General features: G+C 34.9%; 1 protein-coding gene across 10 annotated transcripts in view; it reads left to right on the plus strand.

The window, feature by feature from the left end:
* Positions 1–12500, plus strand: part of LOC127065150 (forkhead box protein P2-like) — a 268844-nt gene that overhangs the window by 31634 nt on the left and 224710 nt on the right. Inside the window, exon 1 of one of the 10 annotated variants that reach the window (XM_050997124.1) lies at positions 10860–12170. The exons of the other annotated variants lie outside the window; for them this stretch is intronic. The gene's annotated coding sequence lies outside the window, so the exon portion shown is untranslated. Of the gene's footprint in view, positions 1–10859; positions 12171–12500 lie in introns of those variants that run through there. 10 annotated transcript variants of the gene reach the window in all.

The raw sequence follows: 12500 nt of genomic DNA on the forward strand, positions 1-12500 counted from the left end.
GTCCATCCTTCTTCTCTTTTTTATTTTTTCTTTTTCTTTTTCATTTCTTTTTTTTTTTTTTTTCTTTCTTTCTCGTACGCATTCGGAAAGTTTTCAAGTCTCGACTCGGTTCTAATCGGTTCTTCTCGCGAGATAAGCACGCAATTATTATTAACGTTAGTTCGTTCGTTCGTTCGTTCGTGCGTAAGTAAGTAAGTAGGTATCTCTTATCTCCTTACCAGGATTCGTGATAACAAGCTTGTTTTCTTTTCTTATTCTTTTTATTTTTTTCTTTTTAATTCAATACACTCTGAAAAACTCTCGTCTAATCGTCATTGTGAATAATCTCTCAGTATATATATATATATATAAACAATTAAACGAGTGGCAAGGGGAACCCTCGAGAAATGGAAATCGAAAAGAGACAGAGAAAAGACAATGTTACATAGAAAAGGGATGGAATCCCTTTATTTCGTTCTTTCTTGCGTATAAATCCTGTTCCAACCCTTAATAAATTCTCTAGAATCTTTGAAAGATCTTCTTACGTCATGGTCACATAGAAATCGATTTCAATCGATTACAATAGTCTCTCATTTTAATTGGCAATAAACGATCCTGGGTAATAATTCGTCGGATAATAAATTATCGTTCAATGCTTTACACAATGCTTCGTTATACAACTTTATAATAATCTGTCTGTATCAAAAAGATGAAATCTTCATTTCATCTTTCTTTCCTTAATCGTTTTCTATACTTCGATCGGTATGTTCTATTTATCCATCCATCCATCCATCTATCTATCTATCTCGTTTTTTCAATTTATTTCTGTGTTCGTGAAAACGAACGAGAGTTATATACATCTACACATAATGATTCTATTGTCGACAAATATTATTGTCCATGGCCGGTCCAGAGTTTCCGATGAAAGTTTTCTATTATATTCCTCGTTAGATTGTTTTCACGGTCTTTAAACGATCGTGGATAAGTACGGTCATTGCTCGTCTGGAAACTTTGATTGACACGTAGTATCTCACTCTTATATTTTCGTTCTTTGACAAATCTAATGAATACTTATTACTATTTCTTATCTCATAGAAACCAATCGAAATGTTATCGAATCGTATTGTTTCGAATATTCCGTTTGAATCAAATGGCCCTTAAATTCCATTTAAGAAATACTTTCCTTTCTTCTTAGCTTTTGTAGATGGTACCCAATAGATTCTTTTCTTCCTTTTTTCTTTTTTTTATTCTCTTATAGATTCCACGATTTGATATTTCTAATTGTTACATACAATTAATTAGACTTTATCGAGTTTATCGAGACTTTGTTAAGAAAATTATATCGTCGTGTGATAGTATCGTAAAGTGAGAAAAAAAATTAATTTTTTTACGTATAAAGTACAAAAAAAAAAAAAGAAAAATACTGAATAAAAAATTCAATTGGTCGTATGTTCTCGACGAAAGATATATATATATATACATACACACATATCTACGATATATACATCTATGATACATACGTCAGAGAAACGAAATAAGTTAAGTATTTAATATGATTTTATTTGATATATATATATATATATATATATATATATATATATATATATAAAGAAAATAAAAAACAGAAAAAGAGAGAGAGAGAGAGAGAGAAAAAGATAGAGAAAAAAAAGGACGTTAGAAAATCTTCTCGGAATGGCAGGTTAGTAGTACCTCTATACTACCGATGTGTTCGTGCCTTTAGAAGTCGATTTAAAATTTAGGGTCGATCCGCGGGAATACGAACGCTTAAGGGCGGACCCTTTTACCGGGGGCAAACACAAAATGCATTATTTATTTGCCGTAGCGGCTGGCAATTCATCGAATTCTCGGGCTAAAAGCGAAAGAGTTGAGGTTCTAGTTGAGGGTCGGCACTCGTGGCGCGAAACGAGCCCCACGAAGGACGCGTTGCCGTTCGTTGTAAACTCCGTTCGCGTGTTCGAAAAGGGCCTTTCTGACTTTTTCTTTCTCCCTACGTTTCACTCGTTTCTCTCTCTCTCTCTCTCTTTCTCTCTCTTTCTTTCTTTCTCTGTTCGTCCATGTACGGATTTTTTTCACTACCCCCGCGCGCACACGTACCCTTCGTTCGTCCTAAAAACTTACGTTACCTTTTTATATACTCTTTTTTATATCCTTTTTTATATACCTTTTTTTATTTTCTCTTCGTCATTATTCATTTTCTTTTATTTTTCTTTCTCTTGTGTTTCTTCTTCTTTTTCTTTTTTTTTCTATACAAAAATTACCATTCCTATTATCTACGTTGATCGATTAGGAAATAATTATTTTTCATTATAAGCGTTCAAGATTATCGTCAATGGGTCATATAATGATTCTAATCCAAAATGGCTAAGTCCTTTTCTTTCTTTTTTCTTCTTCTATCTCTACAAGTGTTCGATGAAACTTGGTATTGATATTATCGAGTAACTCTTTTATTTTATAATCTTTCTCGAATCGTATAATATCAATTAAATGTCGACGATTGATCGTAAATAAAATCTCTCTCTCTCTCTCTCTCTCTGTTCTTTTCTATTTTTCTATAATACAATAAAATTCCTCTTAGAATTATTAGGATTGTTAGAAAACACGAAGGAGTTAAGAAATTTTCGTCAGGTTAATTTCGTCATAATTAAGGGAGCATGACGAGAATAACTACGAAAGGTACACGTTAAATCTTACCCCATCCCTTCTCTCTCTCTCTCTCTCTCTCTCTCTTTCTGTTCTCCCTCATAGAAAAGTGAATCGAATAAACATTCGATCTTGCCAACTTCTAAAACCTTATCTCTCTCTCTCTCTCCCTCTCTTTCTTTCTCATCTTCCTACCTCTACTTACTTTCCACCAACCTCCTTCGTGATTTATGTTAATGTTTTGTCTCTAAGGCGAGATACACCAAAAGCCGATTCGATTTCTACGGGGTGCGATTTCAGTCGAAGTTTCTCCCTCCCTCTCTCTCTCTCTCTCTCTCTCTCTCTCTCTCTCTCTTTCTTTCTAAAGGTAACACTAACCACCCCACGTAGCAGTTCCTTTCTCGATCCGGATTAACTTAACTGCTTTAAGACGGCAATAAAGGTCGTCGGCGCGATTTAACCGGTTCCCTTTTACAACTCTCGGCATCGATGCCTTTTACGCCTTTGAACGAGCAAGACAGAGAAAAAGCAAGAGAGAGAGAGAAAGAGAGAAAGAGAGAGAGAAACTGAGAGTGGTCCAATGCATATTGACTGTAATGGGAAAAGTTCTTCGACCAAATTCGCGAGGTTACCGTATTCGATCGATCAATCGTTTCTTCGTGATCTTAAGAAGAAAGCAACCCTTTTCATCTTCCATCTCTTTTCATCGACTCCCTTCGACATACCCCATACTCTTTTCTCCCTCCTCCTTGCTCTTTTTTTCTTTACGTTTTTTCTCTTTTCTTTCCCTTTCTTTTCTTTTCTTTTCTTTTTTCTTTTCTTTCGTTTTTTTTCCTTCTTTCTTTCTTTCTTTTTCTTTTTTCTTTTTTTTTTTTTTTATCATGACAGACAGAAGATCGAACAACCACACGTTGCTTTTTCTTCCTCGACGAATCGTATTTCATTGCTGGTATTATCGAAAAATGATTTTCCACGTTTTCTTTCTCGGACAGGATAAATCAGATTAAACTTATTAAGAGAAAATGGAGAATGTTTTATAAGATTATTTTGAATATAATAACGTTTGGATTACGTCGTATAACGAAGGAAAAATTTGCTACTATTCTTACTGTATGCTTGTATAATTTGACTGATATCGAAATGTAATATATATATATATATATATATATATATATATATAATAATGTATATTAATATAGATAATGAGATTTATTATCGATGTTATATATAATATTAAAGATATAAGTTAATCGAATATATCAAAACGTTCATGATAATGACATAATTCTTTTGTTATTAATAATAACAAGGGGGAAACAAACAGTTGATTTAATGAAACAATAACTAAAAGAAATATATATATATATATATATATATATATAAATATGGTTCCGAAAGAAATTACGAAAGTAAATAAGTGGACATATCGATCGGAGGACTCGAGACGATTGCCCTGTACGATCGAAGTGGATGAAAAGAGGGTGAGAGAACGATGTTGTTGGACTTTGCTGAAGTGGTCGAAAGAGAGAAAGTACGAAAAAATAAGCAAAGAGGGGGAGAGGCAGAAAAAGTTCTTAATAATGGCAGGAGCCACCTCGAGTGCCTCGTTGATCCTCCCTCGTGGATAAAGTTTTTCTTTTTAAAATGGTTATGCATCGTTTTGCATCGAGCCTCAATGTTTAATAGCTCGTCAAATTACAATAATTATGTATAATTAAGTCGGTATTATCAAGACAAATAATTATCAGCATTATATAATACTAATTCTCTTTTTCTCCTTCTTTTTCTTTTTCTTCCTTTTTCTTTTTTACACGATTTCGAAATAACTACGGTTTAATGAAACAAAAGAATTTTCTTTTCGTACGACGTTCACACTTGTTTTTGTTTTATCTATAATCAATCTAACATATAAATGAAGAATTAAATGTATATATATATATATATCTATATATTATTTTTATTACTGAATAAAAATAATTACTTAATATTACTTACGTAAAATCGTGAAAAATTAAATTACCATATCGTACGTTCAGATTATCATTGTCATCCTAAGACTCCAACGATTAATAATCCGTCGTTAAGATTAGATGCAATAAAACAGATAGTATGTGATATAAAGATTTCGGAAGATAGTATATATCGTTCGAAGGTCGTGGTTAAAGATCGTATTAATCGTAAAAAAAGAAAGAGGAAATAAAAAAAAAAGAACAGAAGAAAAAAAAGGAAAAGAAGAAAGATCGTAGAACGAAGGGTGCGAAGACAACCTCCGTCCTCGCTACTATTTCTCGCAGGTGGAGGTAGTACATGGTTTCTATCTGTGGTAAAGACAGAGACAGAGATAGAGACAGAGAAAGCAAGAGAGAGAGAGAGAGAGAGAGAGAGAGAATAGGGTGCTTTTGAGTCCGGGACTGAGTTTTCGAGGTCCGGATTACCTTATCTACGGATTCTCACTCGCTCGCTCGCCAGCGAGCCAATTCCAAAACGAAATCCGAGCGATCCATATACACCGAAGCATTTACGCGACGATTTAGCTGGAAAACCAACCTACCGTGACCGTAAGCCAAGTCCAGCTCGTGAAAGAGGTGTAAAGAGTAGAGGGAAGAGGAACGAGAATCCCGACATAGTAAAGGGAAGAAAAGGATGAGAGACAGAAAGAGAGAGAGAGAGAGTGAGAGAGTGAGATAGTACTCCTGCGATATATGTGAAAGAAGTTCTCTCTCTCTCTCTCTCTGTTTCTCTCTTTCTCTCTGAATTCCTCCGCTCGTGAAAACGATAGAGACCGCGACCGAACGAGCAGTCCGCGCGTTGTAAATATCTGTAATCCCGAGTGATTACGAGCCTTCAACGTCCACTTCCCGTCGTCTCTCAGCTTTCACGCCCATACGGAACAAGTGAATCCATTGTCTGTATTATTGTATCTGTCAGAATCCTTTTTTCAATGTATTATATTTATTATCTAATACGTATAATCTATGCGATATATAGATTCATATGTATGTATGCGTATATATAGATATATATTTATTTTTTCTTTTCTTGAAATATGGAAAGTATAATAATAAGCGTAATACACGAAATATTATATATCATACACTTATATCGATATATGAATTAGAAATCTCTGTATAATTGATACGTTATTTATTATCGATAGATATATCGTAAACGTACTCTCTCTCTCTCTCTCTCTCTCTCTCTCTCTCTCTCTCTCTCTCTCTCTCTCTCTCTCTCTCTTTCTTTTATTTTTTTCTTGTTTCTATTTATCGATGAAATACATAGTTCATTATTATTCTATGCACCGTATCTTAAAGAAAGTCGATAGTTGACTCGTTGATCGTAATAAAGAATTTTCGATTAAATGTCTCGACGTTGGCACAAAGAATATTATAATTTGATGAAGAGATATACGCATAAACGATAGAAAAAGAGAGAGATAGAGAAGAAAGAAGGTATGGAAGAAGAGCGATACAAAACATTTTCTTTTTTTTATCTATGCATCCATATGGAAGCTCGAATCTCTCTCTCTCTCTCTCTCTCTCTCTTGCTTTTTCTTTCCTTTTTCTTTCTTTTTCATTTTTCTTCTATTTTCTTTTTTCTTTCTTTTTTTTTTTTAACGTACCAACGAAGTGACGGAAAACGGTTATTCCCTTGTACCTGATGCAATTAACTCGCTATTAACGAAGCAGACTTCGAAGATAGGTATAGCTTGGTCGTGCGATTATGAGAAAAAGAGATAGAGGGAGGAGGGAGGGAGGGAGGGAGGGAGGTAGGAAGGGGGTCGACGGGAATCCGTTGTTGGGGCCACATCGGACCATCGATAAAATTAATTGATAAATGGCTAGCTAAATCGATCGGCGAGCGAACGAACCGATCTGAACAAAAAAAGAAAAAAAAGAAAAAAGAGGAGAGGAGGAGACGAAGAAAAATAAACATCCATCCGTAGGGCGGGGTGAAGTAATAATAATCGAGTTAATTCGAGTACACGTAACCATTCGCCGATGAAAATTATCACTATTGTGTATTACGATATACCTAGATGATATTCATCGATCACTAATCTATGTGAACGAAGAAGATCAAACAAAAATGTCTTTATAGAGTATCGACTCTACGATAATACTTGAAACTTTTTTTTGTTTTTCTTTTTCTTTTTTTTTTTCTTTTTCCATTAATAACATGAAAATTAATACACGAGTTCCTGATAATTAATCGCATAGAAGTGAAAGAATTTTATTAATTTTCCTTCTTTTTTTTTTAAATTTTTTCAAAAATTTCCATCACACACGCGCGCACGCACGCACGCACGCACATTTGATGTACGTAATTACGTACGAAATATTCTCGAAGTAATATCAAAGAGAATTAGAAGATAATACGTTAAATGAGGGTTCTAACAATAAATTGTTTCTCGGTTAGCTTTCGTACATGATAACAAAAGAAATTTCATTTGAAATGACATTATGTATCATTATTACTTAGTTTATTGCTAAACGTGACATTTATTCTCTATTCTCATATATATATATATATATACATATACATATGTGCATGGATACATAATGGACGAAATATAATACATATATATTTCAAAAAGAGACAGAGAGAGACAGAGACAGAGATAGACAGACGTTCAAATTGCAAAATAAAAGGGAGCCAAAGGAGAACGGGTTTAAGTCGTTAGACAAGATCTTTGACGGAGATATCACTCGTGGCGAGTGAGACGTCAAACGTAAATCCAGTTGTAAGCCGGTTTAAACGCGCGTAAGATAAAATAGTAGTAGTAATAATGATGAGAGTATGAACGTCGTGTGTATACACGGTGGGTATATGCGCACACGCACACGCGTAAACGCGTACACGCGCGCTTTTGCCAGCGTTTTAATACGATTACGGAGAACGTTCTAAGATTATTGTTTCCTCTGTGTCCTTGTATCACTTTGTACACTTATAAACTTATTATATAGGTGTTTACGTATATGCGTATGTATATACGCACGTGGGTATGCGCACGCGCGCAAACGTACCATATACACACATACACATACATATATATATATATATATACATACACTAATGCATACGTGTACGTGTATACATGTATATATAGACACGTGGTTGATCTTGGTCGAGCGATAAACGAATTATGTCACGTTCCGTGAAATCCGACCTTAAACGATCATCTTAAGGTCGTTCGACATGCAACAGCAAAACCGAATCGAATCGAACCGAGTCTCGATATCATCGAGTACGATCGAGTATCGTTCATTAAAAGTCGATCGTTGAATTCGATCTATAGACTCGTTTAAAGGGCAAGGCATTATATAATTTTCATTTGTGTGCGATAAGATAATGTTTCTTTCTTTCTTTCTTCTTTTTTTCCTTTTTGCTTCCTTTTTGCCTTTGCTATTTGCTTTTTTATGTGTTTCTTTTTTTGTTTTGTTTTTCTTTTTTTTTTTCTTTCTTTCTTTCTTTTTTTTTCCTTTTTTTTTTTTTTTTTTTTTTAATGATCTCACCAAGGACACGTAAACATAAAAGAGAATCGCGCGTAGTCCGTTCCTCGTTCGTTTTACTCGTTGCAAGCTTATCTTTTAAATTTCCTTTCTATTCTCGGATCGATGATCTCGCCTTTAGAGCTTCGATAACGAGCTATTTTCAGGCTAGCCGAGTCGGCTCAACGAATCTCGCGGATAGATCATAAATAAAGATGTTAGCATTTTTCTTTTTTTTTCTTTCTTTCTTTCTTTCTTTTTTTTTCTTTTTTTTTTTAACGAATAAATTAATTCTCTCTTTTTTTTTTTACCGATTCATTCCTTCTTCCTCCTGTTTTAACTTTTGTTTCTTATTTTATATCCTTATTTTCTCTCTTTCTACAAGTGTTTTTCGTTTTTTGTTTAAATTTTTTGTTTGTTGCGGTAGTCGCGTGACTTCGTTATCGTCAGTTTTGATATATATCGTCGGTTTGATAAGCAGACGTAAACAACGAAGAGAACATTCGTCGTTAAGCCGATAATGACTGTTCTACGACGTCGTTTTCTATGTCCTGTTTTTTATTTGCCTTCTTTTTCTTTTCTTTTTAAATTTTCATATTTCTTTGAGTAATATCGAATCGTTAATACATATTACTTAGTAAAAATGATAAGCTATTACATCTTTATTTATATCTTGTAGAATAGTTTCATGTCTACACACACACACACACACATATATATATATATATCATAGTATATCGTTTGAATGTTTCTTAAAGGTATTTCCTTTTGATGTTTTCTCTTTATTATTTTTACAAAGTGGAGTTAGATCTGTAGAATTTTCTATTTCAAACTAAACCGTTTATAATGGTTGATCGAGAGATAAATGAACCTCTCGTGGAATTCGATATTATCGTTAGCCTCTTAGTCTTTTGATCATTATTGTTTCTTATTTATGATTAGAACCTTGAAGCTAAACAAAAGGAAAAAATATATATATATATATACACATATATTTAGAAATGCATATCTACTTCCTTTTATCTCATTGAATCTGAAGATGACATTGATCGGTATTTTCTCGTTAACGTTAAGACATTAATGTATAGTTATTGTTTCGATCTATGACAATGTATCGTAATATTGCAATTGCAATGAAGTAATAGGTGTATAGGTATCTGTATATGTATATATATGTGAACGTAAAAGAGAGAGAAAGAGAGACATAGAGAAACGAAGTAAGAGGGAGAGAGAGAGAGAGAGAGAGAAGTTTTCAACTAAATTCAATTTGTGATGTCGTCGAAGCGTATCAACTTTGTCGGTGAAAGATGATCGAGAATAAAAGCAGGATGAGTCCGTTTCGTATGACGCATGTGTCCGCTGCCAAAGAAATTTGTCCAACTCGTCGAAAGGCTCGCATCTTCTCTCGTTTGTCCGCCTCTTGCCAGACGAATTTCATCGAGCAAACGTCCGAGACCGGATCCCATGGTGTTTTTATTATAGGTATCGTTATTACTTACACATTTTTCGCGACTAACTACGAGATTTCGTTTATATAAAAAAAGGCATGCTTATTTAATCCGAATTCTTTTAATCCTTCGATATATATATATATATTTTTTTAAATGTTAGTTTCGATCTAATACATCGCTAAATTTTTTTCCATTTTTTTTTCTCTCTCTCTCTCTCTCTCTCTTTTTTTCTTTTTATCAATCGAATTTTTTTTTTTCGTAAATCAATAGATATTCTCACGTCGAATTAGAAAAAGATGAAAGATTTTAGATATGTAGGTGTGCGTTGAAGATAGTTAAAAATAGTTCCTTAATCTGCCGAGCTAATGTATATTAGTAATCTTATTCTTGATTCTATTAACGTGCAAATTTATCTCTAACGATCCGCTATGGTTTAATATTTGATATCAGTCGAGTTTATCGAGTTGGATACGCAGAATGTGTAAGTAACGTTAGTTAAAAAGTTTTTTTTCGAATTTCTTACAAAGATGAGAGACAATCCTTTTAACGTTTCCTCTTGCAACGAGGATATCTTTCTTTTCTTATTTGACGGTGCAGCATTTTTTGCGATAAGTCGAGAAAGAAGATTCGGAGGAAATGTAACCGCGAGCAAGGATAATATTAAAGATAAGTAAGAGAGAGAGAGAGAGAGAGAGAGAGATCAACAGGTGCAAAACTAAACGGAGACTCAAAATAAAGAAATAAGAACGAGAGAATAAATTTGTGTTGAAAATTTGTCGAAATGACATAACATATGTATATCTAAATACATTTGCCTTACTACATACATATATACTAAATAAGAAAATCATTGATTCATTATAGATTGAAATAAACATGCATTTAAAATAGATTAAAATTTTTCCATTCGATTAATCGCGATATTAGAATATCGATAAATTCATATTAAGAACTAGACAGAAAAAGAGAGAGAAAGAGAGAGGGAGAGGGAGAGAGAAAGAGAGAGAAAAAAAGAAAGAAAGAAAGAAAGAGAGAGAGAGAGAGAGAGACAGATGATTGTCATATAATAGTAAGAGAACATGGACGAGAGAAAGCAGTTGCACAACAGCAAAACACAGAAAGAGAGAGAAAGAGAGAGAGAGAGAGAGAGTGAGAAAAAGAAGAAAGAGAAGGTGCGTGGCGAGTGTTTCATGAGAGAGAGAGAGAGAGAAGTGGAAACTGGTAATGGTGGGGATAGACACGGATAGTTTAGTGGTGGGGATGCTTGTGTAAAGGGGTTAGGCGGGAGGGAAGGGAGGATCTAAACGCGTAAACAGAGAGTCAACATGTAAACAGGCCACTCGCGAGAGACAAACAACGTGGGGGCCGTGCGCTCGCGCTCTGCCGGCCTGTTCATCAAGAGTGAGTGAGTGAGTGAGTGAGTGAGTGAGTGAGTAAGTGAGTAAGAGAGCGAGTGAGTGAGTGAGTGAGTGAGTCAGAGAGAAAGAGAAAGAGAAAGAAAGAGTATACAGTATACACTTCGTTCTCTCGCGACTCTTCGAGCGGTGCATACGTGAACGACGACGAGAAGCGAGCTAGCTAGCGAGCGAGCGAGCGAGCGAGCGAGCGTACGTAAACCTCTTCCCTCCTCTCTTTTTACTCTTCGATCTGCTTTTCCCTCGTTCGCGACCTTTCTCGCGTGAGTCATCGATTTCAAGATACGAAGTTAATCGTGTAACACGTATACTAAACGTCGAAAGGTATAGAGAGAGAGAGAGAGAGAGAAAGAGAAAGAAAAAGAGAAAGAGAAAGAGAGAGAGAGATTGAAAGAAAGAGAGAGAAAAAAGAGACGTACACAACATATATACATCGTGTGTATACATACAAATACACATATACAAAAATAGATACCACGTGAAAGACCGCGTTGGAACATTGACTGACAACAATCGACGACTAGGACGACGATTAGAACGACTACGACTACGACTACGACTATGAGTACGAGTACGAGTACGAGTACGGGCTACGACGTCTCTCTCCTCTTTTTCTCTCACAATCAGTTTCGCGAGAGTGAAGTGAGCAACGCGAGATCGAAGCTCTCGTGCGCGCAGGCGCGCCGAGTGCGGCGCGCGAGTTTTGCGTCCGTAACGCTTTGCGTGTTCGCCGCAACGTAACGTCTCTCTCTCTCTCTCTCTCTCTCTCTTTTTTCTATTTTTCTCTCTATTTCTCTCTCTCTCTCTCTCTTTCTTTCTTTCTCCTCATATACTACTAGATATATTACTTTATTATTGTTTCCTTTGTGATAGTGCTGTATTGTTCTTCTGTTTTTTCTATCTCTTGGAATAAAGACAGACAGACAGACAGACTGACAGACAGACAGAAAGAGAGAGAAAGAGAGAGAGAGAATGAAGAGAGGTGGAGAGTAAAGTGTCGAGTGCAGAGTTTTATAGTGTGATTCGACTATACGACGATATCATCGCGTGACTTTTGTAATATAGGAGAAGTGAAGAGGAATAAGTGTAAGAAGAATTGAAGAAGAAGAAAAAGACGAAAGAGACAAAGACGAAGAAGAAGAAGAAGAAGGAGAAGGAGAAGTGGAACGAAGGTTTGTGAAAGAGCAAAGAAACGTTTAATTAGCCAATAATTAATTAGATGTATTAGAAAAAAATATAAGGATGCGGTGGAGTTACTTTCTTCGATGCGTTGTACGATGTACGCTGTCGAACTCTTATAAAATTAATTAATCATGTTGATTAACGGTAACGATCGATATTATCGAATATATATACGTGTGGTACGTAATGTATAATTACGTACGAACGAATTTAAACTAACATTTTGAAATTGTAGATAGTATATAGATTGATAGAGAGATAGATAAAAGGAAAGAGAGAGAGAGAAATAGTGTAAAGCGTCGGCAGCGTGGTACACAGAA

This window comes from Vespula vulgaris, chromosome 7 (genome assembly GCF_905475345.1).
Source record: "Vespula vulgaris chromosome 7, iyVesVulg1.1, whole genome shotgun sequence".
Classification (NCBI taxonomy): Eukaryota; Metazoa; Arthropoda; class Insecta; order Hymenoptera; family Vespidae; genus Vespula; species Vespula vulgaris.